The sequence below is a fragment of the Pan troglodytes genome, chromosome 4 (genome assembly GCF_028858775.2).
Source record: "Pan troglodytes isolate AG18354 chromosome 4, NHGRI_mPanTro3-v2.0_pri, whole genome shotgun sequence".
NCBI classification, from domain to species: domain Eukaryota; kingdom Metazoa; phylum Chordata; class Mammalia; order Primates; family Hominidae; genus Pan; species Pan troglodytes.
The window spans coordinates 74,228,211-74,251,298 of record NC_072402.2 but is presented as its reverse complement, the minus strand read 5'-3'; the positions used below and the strand labels follow the sequence as shown (position 1 = coordinate 74,251,298).

Sequence of the window (23,088 nt, the reverse complement as noted above, 5' to 3'; positions counted from 1 at the left end):
TAAGGCTATAAATCTGTGCACCGTTACTGTACTGAATACTGAAGGCAACTGTAACAGAACGGAAGTATTTGGGTATCTAAACATAAAAAAGGTACAGTAAAAATATAGTATCATAATCTAATGAGACCACCATCATATATATGGTCTGTTACTGACCTAAACATCTTTCTATGGTACACGACTATAAATGCTTTATTGCCACTCTCTCTCAGTAAGATCATGTGCTAGAATTTCTCAAGTGGGATAGCCATAAATTCCATGCATCCTAGATTTGCTAGGAGGAGCTCATTTTCAATAATTTTACAAAAGATAATCTCAAAAAGGCATGAGGTCATACTTAAGATAATGAAAGATTATCCTTCACAGAAGATATATAGTAGCAATTTTAAGCCTATTAACCTAGGATATTCTCACACTTGTGTAATGTAAGTCATCACTAAATCATTCATGAATGTCAACGAAGTGAAATAACCTAGCATGTTCCTCATATACAGTAGTTTGTTGAATAAGCAGGAGGCAATGTTTGTGTTCAGTAAGATGTAACATCACAACAAAATTCCTTTTAAAATCAGAGGAGAGGAAATGAGAACTACTTGATACTTAACTGTAGTAACTATCTATTTATTGAGTGGGCCTCCTGGCTTTGAACCACACTGGTCACTTCCATATGTCATTCACAGGGCAGAGACATGTGTGTCCAGGACACTGCTGCAAATCTGATGCCTACCTAGTGCCTGTTAAAGAAAAGGCACTCAACAGTGACTTGAATGACTCACATCCCACTCTAACACCTCTATAAAAGGAAAGAAAGATCAGACCCTGACCTTCAAAAATTTATACAGGACTATTCAAGACAACAACAGAAAAAGAAGAAAAATGCCTTCAATTCAAAATAAAATGTATTGGCAATGGAAGGCATTTCAGTTTTAAAGCAAATAAAACTCGACAAAATATTTCCCAGTGACCAGAAGCAACAAAATAGTTTGTCAGAATGCCCTGAAATGCTTTCTGTAACAGTTTGATAAAACTTACATAACACAATTATTCTGCTTGGAAATTCTGTATTAAGAATAGAATACTGGCTTTAATCACCATATCAGATCAGTGAGATCAAGGTAACGTTTATTAAATACTACATGTGGGCACCGTGAGCTGGATATTATTATCCCCATTTCACAGATAAGGAAATACAAAACTTGCCCAAGTTCACACAACCAGTAGTAGCAAATGGGAAATGGGATCTGATCCAAGACTCTTCACCACACGGCATGCTTTATGTGTGGGAAATCCAGGAAAGTAAAAAGAATAACAGTCAATTGTAATTTCCACACATGAAAGACAGTATCACCTAACATTCGGCCTATAGTCTTCCTGGCATTTTACTACATAATATGTAGAAAATTGTACACACACACACACACACACACACACACACACACAATCCATAAGCAAAAACAAGGATCAACGTACCCATATGTTTTACAATCTGCTTTTTCAGTTTACAAATATTGAGTATCTTTCCACATCTATAAATATTCCCCTACATCACTGTTAAAGAAAGGGTATTCTATCACATGTATGCACCACAATTCATTTAATGAGTCCCCCTATTATTGAGCATTTAAGGTGTTTCTAGTTTATAACTATTATAAACAAACTTACAGGCTGTTACAGTGGCTAACGCCTATAATCCCAGCACTTTGGGAGGCCGAGGCAGGCGGATCATGAGGTCAGGAGATCGAGACCATCCTGGCTAACACGGTGAAACGCATCTCTACTAAAAATACAAAAGATTAGCCGGGCGTGGTAGCGGGTGCCCATAATCCCAGCTACTTGGGAGGCTGAGGCAGGAGAATGGTGTGAACCCAGGAGGCGGAGCTTGCAGTGAACTGAGATTGCGCCACTGCACGCCAGCCAGGGCAACACAGCGAGACTCCGTTTCCACACACAAAAAAAAACTTACAAAAATTATTTTTGCAAATTAGAGGAGGGTTTTTTTAAATGTATTTTTTTGTGGTGGTCACTAGAATCTGGAAGTGAGTTTTTTCCAAATTTCAGAGGACCTCCCTCCAGATTTTGGTACATCCCAGTAAGTAGGCTTCTTAAGAATCACTGCGAGGAGAAAGGTATCGACAGGAGTATGGTGCACAAATGCACTATAAGCACTCCTAAAGACTGGTCTCTGTACACATGCTTTATTGTTTCTCCTTCGTTTACATTGCTAGCGGTGCACATGCCTGACTAAGGGACGGGGCACATTTTTGAGGCTTCTGATGAGTAATACAAAATTGCCCTCCTGTAAAGTTATAACAATTGAAACACCCACCAACAGCATTTGAAAGTGACAATTTCCAAAATCCTCCAGTTGACTAGATTTGGTTTTAAACAATCATATCCCCATACGGCCATAAATTTTTAAAATAGCTGAGCTATTGATAAAGCACAACTGAAAAAAAAACAGGGAAAAATTCAAATAATAAATGCTAGATTTTAAAGCATCTGTTTTCAAATACAAAATATAAAACTTAATGATACCAGATACCAGTAGGCTGAACTTTACAGAATGGCTTTAGAAAATCCAGTGATAACAGACTTTGAAAGGTACCAAGCTAAGATGTAAAACACTGCACCTTCGTTTGCCTGTCTGGCTTAAGAGTTTGGGTTTTAATAGCAACATGCTCTATTTTTCTAACAAGAAACTCATAAAACTGTATATTCTTTCAGATTGTATAAGTACTGTCTTATAGCTAACATGGCAATCTGAAGTTCTTAAAATTCCTTTAGATAATCACTTATTCAACAAATATGTGAGTGTCTACTATAGACTAGGCACTGTTCTAATGCTAGGGACACGGTGGTAAATCTCGCAAAAGTTCCTGCCCTTGAGGAGCTGTTGGTTCTAGAGAAGAGTTGAGAACCCTGCACTTAGAGTCCGAAGATCATGGTTACACTGCCAATCAGGACTCCTGGATTCTTCGGCAAATTATAACACCACCTCTGGGTCTAAGTTTCTTTATCTTAAGAAGCTGACCAGATGGATCTGAAGGGCCTTCCAGCTTTCAATCAAGTTATCTACTTTACTTGATTTTTGTTTAAGTGCTTAATTTTCTATTATTCATAAGAGCTTTGCATTTTAAGCTGTAAATAGTTTTTCCACAAAATCAGACTCTCCCAAAAGAACAATTTTACATTTACAGTAAAATTGTGGTGATCCAGGCAACTTCAAGGAATAAATGTAGGATGAAGTTCCAGCAAGAAGAAAATGTATGCTCCTAACTTTAACTGTTTCTATGGAGATGTTTTTGCAATGGTCTTGCCTCCTTCACCTTTGTACTGCATTATAAACACTAAGGCATGAAGCATGGCACGGCTGTGGGTCTCCAGGCCCGTTGCATGGAAACAGCTGGCATCCTGTCCCCATGCAGCAGGCACCTTAGTGCTTACTGTGGCACTCGGGTGTCCTCAGGGGCTGCAGCCTAAAGTCCTGGTGGCAATTCTCATCTCTCTCCTACTCACCTTACCTCCAACTCGACAGGTACAACAATTCTGCCTGAAGTCTACATCTCACTGCCCCATTAGTATTTCTGTCACCTCTTGCTATTTTCCACCAGATGTTCCACCATTCAACAGTCCTCGGATTCAGGGTGTCTTTGGAGAAGCCCACTTTGGGGAGAAGTTAAAAGAAGGTATTGCAAGAGGCCTCAGTATTCCAAGGCATTCTCTGGAAGAGCACCACACATACACTTTAGGTAGTGATATCACCGCCTTGTGGCCTCTAAGGATACTGCCGCTTAGTAATATAGCATATATACAATGATTCCAATTCTTTCTCTGTATCTGCCTTACAAACCAGAAGAATGATTGGAAGCCAAGATTTTCACCTCTGTGCAAAAGTATAGAAAAAATCCACCTACCAGAAGTTTTTCCTCAACTTCCAACATGAAAGCATAGAATAGTATCTCCCAAACACATATCTTTGCTCACCTGAGCAGTATCAGCAGCAACATCCTATAAGAATGCATGTGTTGTCATTTTAGACAACGTAAGACAAATTTGCAATTCCCATATTTCACAAAAGGAAAGGTAAAGGAATTGGTAAAAGTACTTTAACTCGGGCATCTAAGCCTCTAAATTTACCCCAACTGGTAGGTGTTTCTACTCTTTTACTGAAGAGCTTTTGCTATATCAGGACAAAAGGACACAGGCTTCTTTACTGAAGACTGAGGACCTAAAGAACCCTCCTTTACATATAATTTGCACAGAACTTAAGAGAAACAGTTGGAAATATAATTGTCTTAAGTAGAAACTGCTTATTATGCTAAGTTATTAATTGATTAAGATAGGAAATAAAAAAGTTAAAAACCATCATTCTGGAAGATCACAACACTTCTAATATGGAACAGGAGTCCAAAAGTCACAGGAGAAAGATGTAGATTCTTATTAGACATCTATAACAATTGTTTGGCATAAAACTCATTTCCCAAGTTTTCAATTAATATTCAGAATGACAGATTAGAAGTTGGGAAAAGGAAATGCCACAAATTATTGATATTCCCTATAGGGCAGGCACACATTCCTCCTGTGAGAATAAAAGTACCTACATATATTTTATCTACTCATTAGTCTGTCATCTGGCCCAAAGAATTAAAACATTCAATACACACACCCACACACAAAAGGCATCTTTGAACTCTTACACTTATACAAATGGCTATTCCACGGAAATAAAAGATAAAAATGCTCACCTTTCTGAAAATCTCTCATAAGTCACTATAATTTACTGAAAAGGTTTGTTTTTAAGGTTTTACACTTGAATTTCATGGAAGAGCAGTCAAGTGTAATTGACTTAAAGCAATAGTTTGACAAAAGTGATAATTTGAAAGAAAAGTGATAACAGTATAACCGATTGGCTGATGTCAAAGGCCAGAGCCAAGCTGGAAAACTAAAAGACTCCCGAATCTAAGTATTTTGACCAAAAGCAGGTAAGATTATTTCGTAAACTCTCTAATTATTCATTTACTCAATAACTATTCATAGCCCACTATGTGATGAAGGTGGTTCCTGGTGCTGCAAATGCAATGGGTAACAAGCAGATGTGTTGCTAGCCCCCTGGAGCTTCCAGCCTATAGAGGAACTCCACCACTCACATCTTTCCCACTTCTGTAAACATTTCTTGACATGCAACACATATGGGCACCAACCGCAGCCCACTCTTCTTCTGCCTGCAGCTCTCTCCTTTCCTTTCACCAACTCCAGCCACCGAGGCGGTCCTCTGTCCCTCAGGTATGCAAGGCTCAGTCCTGCTCCAGGGCCTTTGCACTTGCCCTTCCCTCTGCTTAAGCCACTCTTCTTTCAGATCTCCAAAATCATAGGCTTCTTCCCCCTCATTCAACTCTCAGCTCAGACCCCTCCACCCCAGAGAGGCTTCTCAGGCCACTTGATGTAAAACAGCAGCCCACATCCTGTCCCATTCTGCCATGCAACCCTGATTGCTTTCTTTCGCAGCACTTAGCACTATCTAGTCACCATCACTTATTGTATCTTTGCTTCTTATCCATCTCCTTCGCTGAGATTATAGCAGGGTCTGTCTGCCCTGTGCAGTGCCATAATTTAGTCCCTAGAAAGTTGTCTGGAATATTAACAGATGCCCAATAAACACCTATTTCAGAACAAATACAGACAACGTTAGCAGTTTTGTATCACAACAGTACCAAATAAAAGGCAAGAGAATGCCTTAAATTCTAAGAGGAGTTTGGACCATTTAAACTATATATATATAATATGTATGTATATATTTTAAAAGATTATGATAGCTTACACTAGTCCTAAAAAATAGCCCTCAAAAATAAGCATAATGAAAATACTGAAGCTCAACATTGGCTAATGTTCAAGCTTTATAATGTATTAGGCTCAATTTCTAGCATTAGCATTACTTTTACAATTTATTCTTTTTCAAGAGCATGCTGACGAGACCCCAATTTTTTTGTTTTAAAGAAAAGCAAGAGCTAAATATGTTTTAAAAGCATCCATCCCCTTAAAAGTTATTAATCCCATCATAAACTGTAAAATCTGTAACCATATTATACTAACATTAAAATATAAGATACTGGTGATAATCTACAGAAGGCAGGGATTTGAGTGCCTAATGGCAACCGAATTTTATGAAACATAAACTACCCTCATCTTCAATTTAATCAAAGGTACAAGCTGCCTCTCTACGTTCAAAAATATTTAAACACTTAAGAATTTTTCCTCAGATTATTCTTTAAAATGTGTATCTGTTCCTTCTTTTCTTTTGTTAAAACAAAGAGCCAAGTTGTTACCCAAGGAATAATGACTTTAGTTACTGACCATCATGGCTCCCACTTCACAGCAAAGATGCCAAAGACTCTTATGGATTACTGTGAAGTTATATAGAAGCAAACAGTGTATGCTGGGGAGAAGGCACACTTATTTCCTGGAAGGTGATATAAAGAAACAAATGACTACTGCCTTTAGGCCTTTGGGAATAACCAAATCCACTTAAAAACCTCAAAAACTAATGCTTTACAATTTCATAGCAAATTATTAGAAACAACCTACATATATCACAATGAAGAGATTAAATAAATTATGGTCCATCCCTAATGGAGTACTCAGCAGCTGTTAGAGAATGAGGCAGATTCTCTTAGATACCAATGGAGACTGCCATGATTTAGTACTCTGGGGAGGGAAGCGGGGCAGGGGGAGCTGGTGCAGAGTATACAATGGGTCCTCATCTTTAGGAATACAAACAAAAAGAACACGTACAAAATGTTTACATGAGCATAGGCTATGTCTGGAAAGACATACACAAGGAGCCAGTAGCTGTGGAACATGATGGGAGAGAGGTATACTCCGTATCTTTTATATCTACTGAATCTTCTCCAGTGTGAATAGATTACCTGCTGCACAATTAATGTAAGAATAATGCACACTATTACCAACATATTTGTCAAGGATGACCATTCAGAAGCAAAGTTTTCAAAAATCACAAAAGTTTTGCTCCTTCAACAGCAGAGTCCCTGATTCTCATTCCCCAGAAGAGAATACAAGTCTCCACTAATCAAGAGGCTTGCTAGTGATCTCACTCACCTATTACAAAGCAAAGAAGTCTCAATTCAATTCTTGAAGAGGAAATAGCTGCTCCGATCACCTTGAGAACACATCATATATTTAAATTGAGCTTGCAACTAACTCCCTAATGAAGTTTCCAAATGAACAGTTGCCCCCGACTATAAAGCATAAAGTCAACGTAGAAGACAAGTAAAAGAATGGTCTCGTGTTTTTAAAAAACACATTATACTTAGGCTTCCTTTTCTCTGCCAGGCTTAGACAAGAAACTCTCTGGTAACAGTGAAATGTAATTTCAGATCTGTGGCAAAATAATCATGTAAGGGGGAGGGCAAGTAGCATTCGCGCTGAAAAAACTCCTTGGTTTTTCCACTTGTGAAAAGGAAAGGTTTGCCTTAAATTTAATTTCTGTACCATTTCTGGACCCCTGCCTAAACGATACTACTATATCACATTAATCTTACTTCAAGCAAATACTTTTTAAAATTAAAAACTAATCTGAAACTGAACAGGAATCGGAAGACAAACTTTAAACTGAAACTTTTCTGTTGAAAGAATGTATCTTTTAAAGACACATAAAAAGAAATGCAAAGAACCGATTTCCATATAAATGCCACTCAATAACAATACAGGTTATAACAATATTTGACTGCATTAAACATTCAAAAAGGAACACAAAGATACCCAACTGCAAATAAAAGACCTCATATATTTTTGGTAGCGGAATGTGGGGGGTGGGGGGCAAAATCACATTAATTCAGATTAATCATGTAAATTCAGAACACGTGATGTGCAGTTTTGTGTCGCTCAGAACTCCTGAATCCAGCTTTGTGCTTTTACACAACGTAACAGAAATGGCATCTTTCACAAAGCCTAACTTTGACCTCCAACACTTTAACTTTGGGTTTAACCAGTACACCACCTTCGGAAGTTAGCACATAAACATACAGGTAAGTCAAATGCACTACGGATACAGAAAGGACGAGGAACAGGTTTAAAGGGGAGTTGAAGCAGAGGGGCACGAAATCACCTGGCAGGTCACCTCTCCGAAGGAAAAACATTTCAAGCTCCCTCCCATCCCCCAGGTAACCTCTGGCCTCAGAACTCACTGCCCTGCGTGGGGCAGAAGTTCTGGGCGCTGGAGTCCGCGTCCCCCAGGACACGAGGGTGACCCAAGGGCGCGCGGAGAGCGGCGGGACCCGGAGCGGCGCTCTCCGGGGTCACTCCCCTAGGACGCTCCGCAGAGCTGGGAGCGCTGCCCCACCCCGCCCGGGCCGCCCCTGGGGACCCCGCTCGGGGCTCCGCGGCTCCCCTGCTCCGCGCCGCGCCCACCCGCCCCCAGGACTCACGGTACGCTCCCGCGCCGCTATCTTGCCATCCCCTGCCGCCGGCTCTGTAGCCTCGGCCGCCGCCCCGGGGCTGCCCAGATCCCGCAGCCGCCGGGGGCAGGAGCCGCCAAGGAGGGGGCCGGGCACAATGCGCCGCCGCCTCCGCAGCCGCCGTCTCGCCTCCCCTGTGTCGGCGCGAGGCTGCTTGAGGCGGCCACGGGCGAAGGGCGGCCCGCTGCGCTCCGCGAACCCCGCGGGCCGCCGCCGCCGCCAGAGCCTCCCAGAGGCAACGGTAACGGCCACCGCCACGGCCGAGTCGCTCCAGCCGGGACTGCGGCGCGCGGGGGCGGCGCCTGCACGCCGCTCGGCTGGGGGCGCAGCGGGCCCGGCCCCGCCCCTGACCCGCCCCTGCCCCCGGCCCCGGCCCCGGCCCCGCCCCAACCCGCGCGCCCCCGCCGATCCCCGGCCGCGCGCCCGCGCGCGCGGGTGCTCCAAGTAGTCGGAGGAACGCGGCCGCGCGACGGGCCCCGGACGCCGAGGGTGGTGCTTCCTCCGAGCCTCCGGTGGTGAGGCCGCTCTCAGAAGGTCATGGAAGCGCAGGGGAGAGCGAGGCGGCCGAGCCCAGGCAAATCCTCGAGAAAGGCCGAGTGCGCGACGGCTCTGCGGGGAGGACCGCGCCTCCCCGAATGCTGCCGCTGCTGCCGCTGCAAACAGTGCCTTGAGGAGAGGAAAGCGGGGAACCGTGTTTTCGCCGCCTCTGTAACCACTGCACACAAGAAAACCAGCTTCTGGGAGAGGGGGATGATTGTTGGGACTTTGCGAATTACCTAAACAGCCCAGGGCCGAGGCGCCGCCGCTCGCGTCCTGGTCCTCCTGCCGGGTGTGGGGCTCCCCTGCCCGAGATGGCCAGCGGGCGCGCCAAGAGTATCCTGGAGCCATCTAGTCTTGCCTCCGAGGCGGGGTGGGCTTATTTGTGCGGAGAAGAAACGGATCTCTTAATGGGGTGAGATTTTTCCTCCGTACATTGTTCCCATTTCCGCAGTTTCACTTGGCCTCGGTTTTCTAGCAGAGTAATCACCAAATGAGATTAGCTGGAGAGCGTTTGATGGCGCAGAATCACGGCCTGAAGATGTTTACGCTGTATGCCGGATGCGTTTGATGGTGTTCTCTTCGGCACAATTAATTTTGCAAAGTTCAGAAATGTGCCAGATAGAGCCCCTGGCACGCAGTCAGGACTCTACAGACACACCTTGAGTAGGAAACAGGCTTGTTTGTTTCATCTGTGATTTATGTGATGCACCAGCACCAAGGCCAACGTGTTTTTTAAAGACCTTTCGATGAAACTCCAAAGCAATTTATAAATTGGCAAAATGAAGCTTGTTTTGTAAAATAACTCTTCCTTGTTGATCATGTAATTAAATGGGCAACAAAACACCTGAAAGGACATTTACTGAAAAGTAGACTCCCAAAACAAAAATATGTATTTCACAGCTAGATACGGTCGCTATTAGCGTCCTAATGGCCAACTCCATCCATGTGCGTATTTTGAACACTAAAAACGCCTCCTGTTACCCCTAAGACCTTGTTTGGATAACATTTTTCTATTATAAGTACTCGAAACCAACCCAATTTAAGATGTTTACCCTTATTCTTGAGTCCTTGATGGTTTGGGAAATTTATCATTATTCATATTGCACAATCCTGTCACTGTCTTTTCCATTAGGCACAGTGCCTAAGGTCAACAATATTTTTAGAGGCCCACAAAAAATATTTTAATTTCTTTTCAAATCAGAAGGAAAAAAAATTTAGGTTTAAGAAAGTATTTTAATATATATTAATATATTTGTTTTTGTGCTAATACAATCTTAAAATGTATATATATGTGTGTGTGTATATGTATATATATTTTAATGGAGTAAGGGGATCAACGAAGGCAAAAAGGCCTAGAGCCCAAGAAAAACATGATGTGGCCCTGTTGCCTAGGGTTGAAAAATACCATTCCATGAGAAGAATTTAGTTTTAAGAATATTACATAAAATGCTCATTTCTGTGGCCTTGCTATAATAGAAAGATGGAGATTCAGAGTAGTGATAATGGCTAACATCACCTGATACACACCATGTGTCCATTACCTCTTAATCCTCACAGCACACCTGTGAAATAGGTACTATTCTCACACTTAGGGGGTAATGCAGGTTTTGTGGGGCCTGCAATTTATGCAATTTGGGTGGTCCTCTTAAAGAAAAAGCAAATACTGTGTATTAGTCCGTTCTCACACTGCTATAAAGAACTGCCCGAGACTGGGTAATTTATAAAGGAAAGAGGTTTAATTGACTCACAGTTCCACATGGCTGGGGAGACCTCAGGAAACTTAACAATCATGGTGGAAGGAGAAGCAAGTACCTTCTTCACAAGGAAGCAGAAAGAATTGTGAGCAGAGGAACTTGCCAAACACAAAACCGTCAGATCTCGTGAGAATTCAGTTACTATCACGAGAACAACATGGGAAAACTGTCCCCATAATCAAGTCATTTCTCTCCCTAACAAGTGGGGATTACAATTCAAGATGAGGTTTGGGTAGGAACACAAAGCCTGACCCTATCACACAGCATGTCCAGGCTGCCCCAGCACCACCCAATAGAAGGGAAAATGGCAGAGGGAAAGTCCTAGCGGAAAGAGACCTCAGTCTCAGCTAATTGTGGTGACAATATATTGCTTTTGCAAATTGTACATAAACATATGACCAGGTGAATGTATCGCCAAGGCTCCTGCCAAGGCCTGGGATGGAGGCCAAGAGAAGATGCCCAGAAGTTTATGCTGTGTGAGCTTCACAGAAGACGTGCCTTCCATGTATACCCATTTTGCAGGTAAGAAATTTAGGAATTTGCCACAGCTTCTAAGGAACACCACATTCCTTACACCATACTGAGGTACAATTTGAAGAGTTGCGGTATACGCACTGTTTCATGAGAAAAAACGGAGTTTCTGTAACAAAGCAAGAGCTTTAAAAATATGTTAGCAATATTTGACCAGGCCATAACCCAGCTTGGGGCACCTGACTGCTGTCTGTGCTGTCAAGAATAAATTTTTCTTATCTGTTGTGTAAAAATCTGAATTAATCCATATGGACTCCTGAAGGAATTTCAGCTCAATTTCAAGTCTCGTGGATTGAGACTATTTTTACTTACTTTGTCATAGACCAGTCTATGTTGTAAATTCTAATTTATATAATATTTACTTTTTGCAATTTCATGAAGTGTTGCAAAATAAATATCAGAACAAGAACGTACTTTTTTTGATGCTTATATTGCATAATACAACGAGCCTTATCTCCGTAAGTGTTTGTTGAATAAATAAAATAATGAAACAGAGTAAGTCACAAAACTAGAAGTAAAAGTGTAGGTTTTGTTACAAGCTAAAATTGAATGGGACTGAAGTAGCAAAATGTTGAGCTGTAAGTACTTGCTGGATAAGCAGAATTGACTTCTTAGTTAATTATTTTGTGCTAAACGTCTGTGATCTTCTTCCCAGCTACTGGCTCTTCTTTCTGTTTTTGTTTTGATAATTTATTTTCATTTTTGTAAATGCTATTGCATTTGAAATGCATCATTACATAATAATGTTTAAATGAAACAAAAATCATAGTCACACCTGTAATGAAAGTTCTGGAAATGAAACGCTTTGTTTTTTGAACAGATCAATTACTCACAGAAACAGCAACCTTGAGTTGATGGTGGTTTTTTCATTAAATCACCTACATCTTGACCCTTAAACAGGCTTCTCTTTATGTGTGATCTAATATATATAGTGTTTATCAGTCAGCAGGAGAAGATATGGCTGTGTTCCTGGAATAAATTTTGGAAGCAAAAAAAAAAACATTCTACAAATTAAGCATAGTTTATTAACTGGTGAATAATTGAAATGAGTGAAACTGTTTTTCATTTTAAGCCTGACTGATAAATGTAGACTTAAATTGGTTTATTTTTGAGCACAGTGTTGGACAAGATTCAAAACTTTAATTATATCCCTGTAACATGAAGACATTTGAGAGTAATCAGCTAATTTTCTCTAGATTTTATGTTCTTTACCCAAAGTGGTTTGGAATGCTATTTGAGAGACATGAAAAATATGACAAAGACCATAAAAAATAGTATCTGCTCAAAATTCTGTTTAGGATATTCTCTTTTAGATGCAATGATTTCAGGGTGCTATGTCAAGTAATTTGATAAATTATATCTCTAGCTTGGCCCCAACAGGATTGCATTTTGTCTTTTTTTTTTTTTTTTTAGGCAGAGTCTTGCTCTGTCATCCAGGCTGGAATGCAGTGGCGCAATCTCGGCTCACTGCAACCTCCACCTCCCAGGTGCAAGCAATTATCTGCCTCAGCCTCCTGAGTAGCTGGGATTACAGGTGTCCACCACCACGTCTGGCTAATTTTTTTGTATTTTTAGTAGAGACAGGGTTTCACCATCTTGGCCAGGCTGGTCTTGAACTCCTGACCTCATAATCCACCCACCTTGGCCTCCCAAAGTGTTGGGATTACATGCATGAGCCACCACGCCCAGCCTGTCTTTTGTTTATTTATACCGTGCCTTCTTCCAAAAGGGACTTAAGGTGGTTTATTTACAATGAAAGACAAATATTTTTTAAAAAAGAAAAGTTGAAATTCTGGCTGAGACAAACAATAGTATTTGAGCATAAAACTGAGCCCAAGCTTCCTCATAGCAGTGAAATAGGGGAAATGAAGGTTTGCATAGCTTTCATTGTCAAGTGGAAGGAGTCCTACAGTTTCATCAAGAGAAAGCCTTTCCTGACCCAGTCTCTGGGAAGAATTTGTCTTAAGGGTACTTATCTGAGCGATACTCACATATCTAAGTTAAGAGGGACACTACACAACAACAATTTTGGCTATCTTTTGGTGGCATACAGAGCTAATTTTTTTTCTGGTGATTAACTTGAACATTGCTATTGTTGAAAGTAAGTAGTGAGACTCTTACTGTGGTTGTTTCGTTTTTGTTTTTGTTTTCCCTAGCCTTTGGAGTGAAGCCGATGATGTAAAATCAAGTCTTGGTTTTCCTAGTTTCCTTCTCTATAAAAAGGGCTTATTAAAAGTACCTACCTCGTAGGGTTGTAGAGATGACAAAATGAGTTAATTCCTATCAAACCACTTATTGCTGTATCAAATTTACTGTAGCTTTCCTCAGCCAAGGTATATATATATCTATTTTTTCCTCCCCTCTTAGAAGTTATCTTATTGTAGACCATCTGAAATCCCTTTTGGAAGGATGCATGTGTATGTGCCTGACACAAAGTAAGCAATAAATACTTGCTGTGAATGTTATCGTTATTATGATTTCTACTACCACTCCTAAGTCTATCAAAGCTTTGGGAGTAGGAGTGATGGTGAGGCAGTTCTAGCCTCCAATTGTCCTTGCAAAGTAAAGCTTAGAGAATTATGAGGAGTAAATTGGTATCACTGAGATACCCATAAAGCAGTCATTTTCCCTTTGGTTCCATTGTATTCTTTACCATCACCTCCTGTCCTCTATGACTTCACTTTATTGTTTAATTTGAAGAACATGAAGTAAGAACACTTTCCCCCAATACACTAACATTCGCTTAACTCCCTGAGTCTTGGAGACCTCTTATACTCTTGGGAGGCTAAATGGCACAGCTGTTAAAGCCAACTCCCTGAGCCAAGAGCCTAGTGTTGGGGATCGTGGGAGCACCGCAAATGTGAAGACAGCCAGTGACAGGAGGGAGGGAGACAGGCCTACCAAACCCTCTCTTTCCCGAGTGAACTCTGTCCATCCCCTCTGCTCTGCCCCCTGTCCATATGGTTGGTCCCAATTAACTTCTATCTGATTGGAATCTTCATTTCACATTCTTACTCTTCCTCTCCTTAAGGAATCTTCTTGTTTCCCTTCTTGCCTCTCCCATCTTCTTTTCCGCCTCCGTCTTCACGTATACCTCACTTCTTAGCCATTGAGCCTCCATCCCTTTACCTCTTCCTTTTGACTTCCTGAGCATTCTCCTCTGTCCCTGCTTTTCTTTCTGTCCCCTTATTCTTATATTCTTATTCTTATCTGTTGACCAGAGTCATTTAGGGAGGCAAAGCAAAACATTTAAATGGATGCTACCTTCTTTCTTATAGCCCATCATACATCCAGAATACTGAGCTAATATTCTCAATTAAGCTAATGGATCCCACAAAAAAGCAATTTACTCCCTTTTGAGTGGTGATATTAAGCCCATTATTGAATGTATTCCTATGCTACTGCACTCAGTGCGTTGCCAGAGGCATCTTGTGCAGATGGAGAAAGAAGCCAAAAGATTAAGGGATTGAGCTGAGGTCCAGCCAGGGGTGGTGGAGTGGTTCAAAATTGAACTCAAATTCCTTAAATCCTTGAATATATTATTCTAAATATTGCAGTTAATCCACCGCCTTCAATATTATGTACAAAACCAAAAAATCTAAAACTACAGGGGTGAATTTTTCTTTCCAGTTTCTGACTGTGAAGAATTTTCAGTGGTTACACATTTGCCAATAGGCATAATTCAAGGTCTCTGAAACACTGGGTAGCTGAAAAATAACTAGTCAGTTAAATAATTAATTTAAATAACAGTAATATCCCCAGGGTTTTCTTCGGGTACCTAATCTGGAACACTGCCTGGGTCTCATATCGGGAAAACAAAAGTGGCCATCACTATGGCAGCTCTGGTAAACAGGGACATTTCTGTGGATGGTGTTTCTACTGGAATTTAAGGTAACTGAGGACGCCACTCTCAAAGGGAAAGTCTGCAGCTTGGAATTTTTTTTCTGTGACACGCCCAAGAAATCTTGTGTTTCAGGCTATTTTGTTCCCAGGGTCTTAGACTTGAAGGGCTGACAGAAACCTTTCCACTACCCTAATCAATGTAGTATCCCACTCAAATGTGAGTTCACATAGAATTCCATTCTACCTACCCAAGTAGTCTTGACCTGGACTATACCAATTAGTCTAACCTTACTGGGTTTTTTCTTAACTCTAGAAAAGAGAAACATAGCTGTGCAGGTGACTCTCAGGGTGGGAGATTAATATTAATTGGTTATTAACATAAAGAGTCCCCATGCTAGGCACTTTCTCTGTGTTTTATATATGTAGATATTAGTCTCACTTTACAGGTGAAGAGACCAAAGCTCAAAGGAGTAAAATAACAAAGATATGAATGCACCAGTCTGTTTAATTCCAAAGTCATCATAATTTATAATGATTTAGAAGATGTTGGCTAAAAGTGGGGCTCAGAATTCATAATCACTGGAAAACATTGAACATTTATTAAGCACTTACGGCATGCCAGGTACTGTGTACCAACTCAGCCCATCCTCCCTACAACCCTGCAAGTTACAGGGAGGGCTGTCATCTCCATTTACAAATCAGGCAAAGAGGTTCACTAACTTGCCAAAGGCCACACGGTTACTGACAACAGTGTGATTCAAACCATGGCAGTCTGGCTCCAAAGCCCACACTCCTCATTCCTGAACGCTATGTTCCACTTCGGTGCTGGCCACTGAACCTTCTCCTGCCACTTCTAGTTTCAGGAGCTTCACTAGGATCTCACCTACACCGTAGTGCCGCTGTGAGTGAGGCTTTGACAAAGTTGGGTTTTGACTGAGTGCTGTCAAAGGCTCTTCTCAACCCAAAGGACATGCTCTGAATTCTGTCTCTCTTTAGTCCAAATGGCTCCTGTCCCTTGTCTCTGTTGGGTTGAATCTAACTCTTTCTCTCCTGCATACCTGTTTCAGATTGTATTGCTAGTTGAGATAGAGACTTGCTCTTTCCTTCAGGTGTTGTTTGAGTGCGGAATTGTGTCTCTGTAGGATCAGCCCATCCCCCTACCCCACACTACTCTCTTCTGCTTTGAGACCCCATGATTGGATTTTTTTTTTTTTTTTAGACTACTGCCCAGGCTAGAGTGCAGTGGCACCATCACAGCTCACTGCAGCCTTGACCTCCTGGGTTCAGGTGATCCTCCCACCTCAGCCTCCCAAGTAGCTGGGACTACAGACACACCACCATGCCTGGCTAATTTTATTTTTTGTAGAGACAGGGTCTCATTATGTTGCCCAGGCTTGTCTCAAACTCCTGGGCTCAAAGGATCCTCCCATCTCAGCCTCCCAAAGTGTTGGGATTACAGGTGTGAGCCACCACACCCAGTCCCCCATGACTGGATTCTCATACTGCTATTCATCTCTGGTGGGTTACTCCTTTCTTCAACCTGAAAGTGATGTTATATTCAAAACCACCAACAGCCGGGAGCATCCCTAGACACTTCCATTGGCTTTAGAGAGTGTTATTTTTGTCTCCATTGGATTTAGAGAGTGTTATACATATGCGTATGTATATATATATACACACAATGTATATACACACACACACTATACACACACACACACACACACACACATATATATATTTTTTTTGAGTCAGAGTCTCACTTGTCACCCAGGCTGGAGTGCAGTGGTGCAATCTCGGCTCACTGCAACCTACACCTTCTAGGTTCAAGTGATTCTCCTGCCTCAGCCTGCCGAATAGCTGGGATTACAGGCGCCTGCTACCATGCCTGGCTAATTTTTTGTATTTTTAGTAGAGACAGGGTTTCGCCACGTTGGCCAACTGATCTCAAACTCCTGGCCTCAAGCAATCCATCCACCTTGGCCTCCCAAAGTGCTGGGATTACAGGTGTGAGCTTTCATCTTTATTTTGCACAGCAGTTTAGTAAGGAATTTGTTGAAATTATAGTAGACTTATATTCAGTATTGAGCCTTGGATGTTTAATACTTTATCTTTAGAAAATAAAAATTTTCAGTTGAAGAACAAAGCATATCAGTATTCCATTAATATAGTTTTCAGTATAACAGATATAACAATGAAAATTGTTCAATGAAGATTCCTTTCCTGCAAGTGGTAGAAATACAGCCCTCACTAATTTAGGCAAACAAGGAAGGGGTAAAGATCATGAAAAAGAATATTAAGTCCCAAATGGCAGCATAGCTATTGCCTAACTAATTTAGGCAAAAAGGGAAGGGAGAAAGGCCACGTAAAAGAATATAAAGTCCCGGATGGTGACATAACTATTGGGGGAAGGTAAATTCCTACATGAAGGAAGGTGGGAAGGGCAGACAGTGCCTTCATATGTCCACAAAACATATGAAATGAGATGATGTATATGAGAAAGCATCAAGTGGATAAAATATACCTCTGTCATGATTGTTGATTTTTTTTTTTTTTTTTTTTTTTAGACGGAGTTTCGCTCTTGTTGCCCAGGCTGGAGTACAATGGCGCAGTCTCGGCTCACTGCAGCCCCCACCTCCGGGGTTCAAGTGATTCTCTTGCCTCAGCCTCCCAAGTAGCTGGGACTTCAGGCATGCACCACCATGCCTGGCTAATTTTGTATTTTTAGTAGAGACAGGGTTTCTCCATGTTAGGCTGGTCTCGAACTCCAGACCTCAGGTGATCCCCCCTACCTCGGCATCCCAAAGTGCTGGGATTACAGGCGTGAGCCACTGCTCCTGGCCCCATTGTTGATTTTTAAAACTCAGTGTTCAACAAATATTTATTGAGTACTTAATACATATGCATGCTAAGGAAACAACAGTGAGTGAGACAAAGCCCTTTGTCTTACGAAGACTCTGATGAAGCTTACGTAGTAAGACTCTCAAAACATGGTCAGAATGTCCTTGATTAGCCTGAGTTGCCAAAAAAGAAAAGAAAAAAAAAGAAACTATTTTAAAATTAATTTTTATTGCTTTCTGTCTTTCATTTTTTCTTCCTATCATAGCACTAGATGAAGTTTTAGATATAAGCTTAAAAGCCTGAGTATTTGATTTCTCAATGACCGAAGGTTAATTACAGATCATAAAAATATTAGAATTAACATATAATATTCAGCCTAAAAGATATAGGAAATATATTGTTCCTTTGATTTTAAATCCCTTTTAGTGGCTCAAAGTTAAAATAAAGTTTGCAGACATATCAGTTGGTTTAAAATCAATATTTTCTTTATTTTAGGCATTTTCTATTTGCCATTCAAGGGAGAGGAAAACATTAAGAATCTTTTTTCCCCCAGCCACTAACACAGCAATAGATCTACATATAAATTGTTAGTTCCCTTCTTTTGTATTAATATCTCTATACTCTTGTTCACTATTTTCCAAAGGCATTGAGAAGTTAATCAGAAGTTTATGAAAAAGGAGACTTTCTAATCACAGAAGGTTGGATAACACTGAGTTAAACAGCTTTATAAGTCACAGGCCTTTTTAGAACCCTTAGTTCATTGTGGATCCTCAATTATAACATAATGTAATGTAATAATATAATATATGGGAGGACGCTTCCCAACAGTCATCCCTTTTCCTGGTAACAATATCTTGATTGTCCTTTAGGGAACCTATTCCTCATTCTTAGTCCCTGAGTTCTGGTGAATCTGTCCCCCATTCCTGGCTTTAGAAATGTTCATATGACAAGTGATTCATTGGTAAGTGTTAAAAACCAATTCTAAAGAAAAAGAAAATCCTTGATTTGTAGCATTTGACATTTTCCATGGTGTAAATACTTTTACCATGGCCAACTTCAAGCTACCAAGGTGAAATCACTAAACATGGAGTTGGGAAGAGAGGCACATCATCAGCTCCTGGGAACCTGCAGCGCACAGTGTCAGAGATGACCCAGTCTAAGTGAATCAGACCATTTATCCCTCTGGGCCTAGGACTCAAGCCAGACCAGCTCCTTAGGTCCAATTCCTTTGATTTTTTTAAAGAACTGTTGTGAAAGAGGCACCATCTTTCACTGCATTCGTTGAAAGAAAGGAATTGGAACCAATTCTGGTGATCTACTTTCCATGTGGTCTGTTTGGAAAGAGCCTGGCTGAGAATGCAGACCCTCAGAGAAGTGACTAGCAGAGCTGAGAGATGGAGACAGACCAAATTCTGGGATCACTGTTGGAGTCCTTGGATCTTGTCCAGCCTGAACCTCTGGACATTGCTGTTACATGAGCCAATAAATCCCCTTCCTTTCTCTGTCTCTCATTTTGTTTCTCTTCATCTCCCTCTTATCCATTATTTGTTTATTAATTTTTCTTTTATTAAAGCTGTTTGGTTTTTATTTCATTGAAGGAATATGACCATTCTGTATTTATTTATTTATTTATTTATTTATTTATTTTGAAGACTGAGTCTCACTCTGTTGCCCAGGTTGGAGTGCAGTGGCATGATCTGGCTCACTGGAACCTCCGCCTCTTGGGTTCAAGCAATTCTCCTACCTCAGCCTCCCAAATAGCTGGGACTACAGGGGCACGCCACCATGCCCAGCTAATTTTTGTATTTTTAGTAGAGCCGAGGTTTTGCCATGTTGGCCAGGCTGGTCTCGAACTCCTGACCACAGGTGATCTGCCCACCTCGACCTCCCAAAGTGCTGGGATTATAGGCATGAGCCACCACCTGGCCCAACCATTCTGTATTTCAAAGAGCCTGCCATGAGGTTAATATTCCCCCAGAGCAACTTAGGAACTGCCATTCTAGCTCATTCTCTCCCTACACCTCACAGAGACTGGGTACTATGAGTAACTGTCTTCTAAACATCTGATCTGATTGCTTTGTTGTAAAGGCTGTTCAGATTCAACCTATTCAAAATTGAGCTGATATTTTATGCTGAAAACACACTTCTCCTATGACTCTCATTTTCATTAACTTATGTACAAATTATGTGCCTGACCAGGGATATAACAGTGAAGATGATAAAGTTCTTGCCTTCATGGAGCTCTCATTCTAGAGAGAGAAAGAGACCATGCATAAACACATAGGTAAATAATGTACCAATGGCAACTTGAAATAAGTGCTTTGGAAAAAAATTAAGTGGGTTTAAAGGGATAGAGAACGACAGGGGTTTCTATGCTAAATGGAGTAGTTGGAGGAGGCCTTCTTGAGAAGGAATTTTTGAGCAGAGAGGGCTAAATGAAATGAGACAAGGGCCTATGGGAGTTTCTGGGGGACCAACAGGCACATGGTTGGCATGTTCCAGAACTGCAAGGAGGTCAGTGTGGCTGGAGTCCAGAAGCATGGGGAGGTTGGAGAGGTATCTGGGGGGCCAATTAGGTGGGATGTTGTAGGCAGGATAAAGGACTCTTGAATTTCTTCTGCACATGATGGCAAGATTTGGAGCATGCATCCCTCTGCCGCATGTGTGAGTAGATTATAGGGGTCAAGAAGAGACACCGCACTGAGGGGCTGGGTATAGTTAGTCAAGGGAGTGACCATGCTGGCTAAGACCACCCTCCTAGCTATGCTGGTTGGGCATCATCTATGACTTTTTCTTCTCCTTCATTTGCTACATTCATGCATACATGCCCAACTGGGGGTTTTGTTTTTATAATGCACCTTACAGCCATCAGAAGCAGGTTGAGCGTCCCAGGATACAGACTCTAGGACAGAGATTAGTGTGGGAGAGGTTTATTGGGAGTGCTTTTGAGACAGTAGTTTGTCAAAGAGAAGGAAAGAAAGCACAACTGGGCAGAGAAAGAAGTTCAACTACAATGTGGTGAGTTCTGAGGCTGAGATGGCCCTTCAGAGCTGTCCTGAGCTGTGGTGACAGGTAGGGGCCTTTATGTCCCCAGTGATGATCAGTCATTGATGCCACCATCCCAGGAAGAGGTCATGACCTTGGCCGAAGGCCCTCTTTTGGCAGCATTCCCAGTGACTTGGATAATCTGATCATTATTACTGAAGGGGAGGTCTGGGCACCATATCGCAACACCCTGGTACCACATCACCCATTTTTACACTTGTTACTGAAACTGCCTTGATTTAATTTCTCATTCTTCTTGCTCAGATTATAGCCCACCATTCTATCTCGAGTTATACTCCAAAGTAAAAGTCAAATTAGTCTTTATTGCCTACACAATGACATTTAGACTCAGCACAGCATTGAGACTCTTCAAGAGCCAGATGTCATCCCCTACTGCAGGGTTCACTGGACTGTGGCCTGTTAGGAACCCTGCTCAGCAGGAGGTGAGAAGCAGGAGGCTGCTCAGCAGGAGGTGAGAAGCAGGCAAGCGAGCATTACCACCTGAGCTCCACCTCCTGTCAGATCAGCAGCAGCATTAGATTATCATAGCAGTGTGAACCCTATTATGAACTGCACATGTAAGGGATCTAGGTTGCATACTCCTTATGAGAATCTAATGCCCGATGTGATCTGAGGTGGAACAGTTTCATCCTGAAACCATCATCCCCACAACCCCAGTCCATGGAGACATTTTCTCCCATGGAAACTGGTCCCTGGTGCCAGAAAGTTTGGGGACCACTGCCCTACTGTGTGTCTTACAATCTGGGCAGACAAGCCTAATTGGCACACCCTAAAATCACACTGTTGCTTGAATCTGAAATGTTGTCTTTCCACTCTATCTATTAAAATCCTATTCTTCAAGGCTATATCAAATTCTACCTCCTCTTTCCGAAGAATCTTTATTCTAATATTCATTTCATTCTGCCTAGAGTATGTTGCTTATTTGTTAGCTGGGTAAGTGCAGTAATGAGGCCCTCATCATTTTATTCCCCCTCAGTTCTTTACAGCATTTAATATGGTGGACTCCCGATAAGTGTCAGTTGACTTAGTCTGTTTCAGCCTTCGTCAATAGCTAGATGATATCCTGAGTGGCAGTATAGCAGAGGGGTTACCAGCAGAGATTCTGGACCCATACTATCTTGATTCCTCACCATTTAATAGGTCCATAACAGTTAGATAATTAAGCATGCTATACCTTAACTTGCCCATCTGTAAAATGAAGATAATAATCCCACCCAGTTCTTAGGGCTATGGTTAGGATTAAATGAATTTGTCTAAGTAGAGCATTTAGAACAGTGGCTGCTATTTAGTAAGTACATGTAAGTGTTGGCTTATAATGGTACCTAAAGATTATTAGGGGACCTGCCCAAGTCACCAATTCCCAAGGTAGCCCATGTTCATCAAGATTGTCCCAGAAGAGAGTGCTGTTCTTGCTGAGATTCTGTGGAGAGGCCTTCATACAGTTCTTCTGTAGGAAAATATAATAGAGTTCTTGTTTTCCTCCTATGAGCATACCTTTAATGAGTGAGGATTTTCTTGCAAAACATGTTGGAATTCTGTGCTTTCCTGAGGCTTTTTCAGTCTGGACTTAGACTGGGTTTTAGAATGAACATTATGCACTTTCCCAGTGTTGCAAGAAAAGAAAAGTACAAAGCATCATATTTATAAGTGAATAGATTCATGGACACTTTAGAACTTAGAGTTCACCTATCGCAGGAGACAAGAAAACAAAGAGATTCAGTGACTTGCCTAATTAAAGGACAAAGTTACTTAATAACGTTAGCCAATTTTTGTCTGAAGATGCCATTTTTTCAGCATGTATAATTCAGACAAAAGTAGATCTAACTTGCTAAATCTCCACAGAACAAAAAAAGAACTCTTGTTTAATTTTAAGGCTATTGTGTTATTTAAAATTTATCCTAGATTTGGCACAATACTTACTCTTCTTATAATTAATTACCTTTTCTCATGAGCAAAAATAGTTACCATAATTATTCATTCATTTGTGTATTCATTCATTACTCAAAAGCCATTTGTGAGCCTCTTTTATGTACGAAGCACTGAAC

At 41.4% G+C, this 23,088-nt stretch overlaps 1 protein-coding gene and 1 long non-coding RNA gene across 7 annotated transcripts in view; one reads left to right on the top strand and one right to left on the bottom strand.

Annotated features, from left to right (window-relative positions):
- Nucleotides 1–23,088, bottom strand: part of LIFR (LIF receptor subunit alpha) — a 118,228-nt gene that overhangs the window by 70,716 nt on the left and 24,424 nt on the right. For 2 of the 6 annotated variants that reach the window (XM_063811282.1, XM_063811283.1), the window contains exon 1: nt 8,442–8,779. The exons of 3 other annotated variants lie outside the window; for them this stretch is intronic. The gene's annotated coding sequence lies outside the window, so the exon portion shown is untranslated. Of the gene's footprint in view, nt 1–8,441; nt 8,780–9,247; nt 9,581–23,088 lie in introns of those variants that run through there. One more of the 6 variants, XM_009449248.5, reaches the window with a different exon arrangement.
- Nucleotides 8,899–23,088, top strand: part of LOC134810083 (uncharacterized) — a 52,026-nt gene continuing 37,836 nt past the window's right edge. The window contains exon 1 of the long non-coding RNA XR_010157249.1: nt 8,899–11,287. This is a non-coding gene — a long non-coding RNA (uncharacterized LOC134810083). The remainder of the gene's footprint in view (nt 11,288–23,088) is intronic.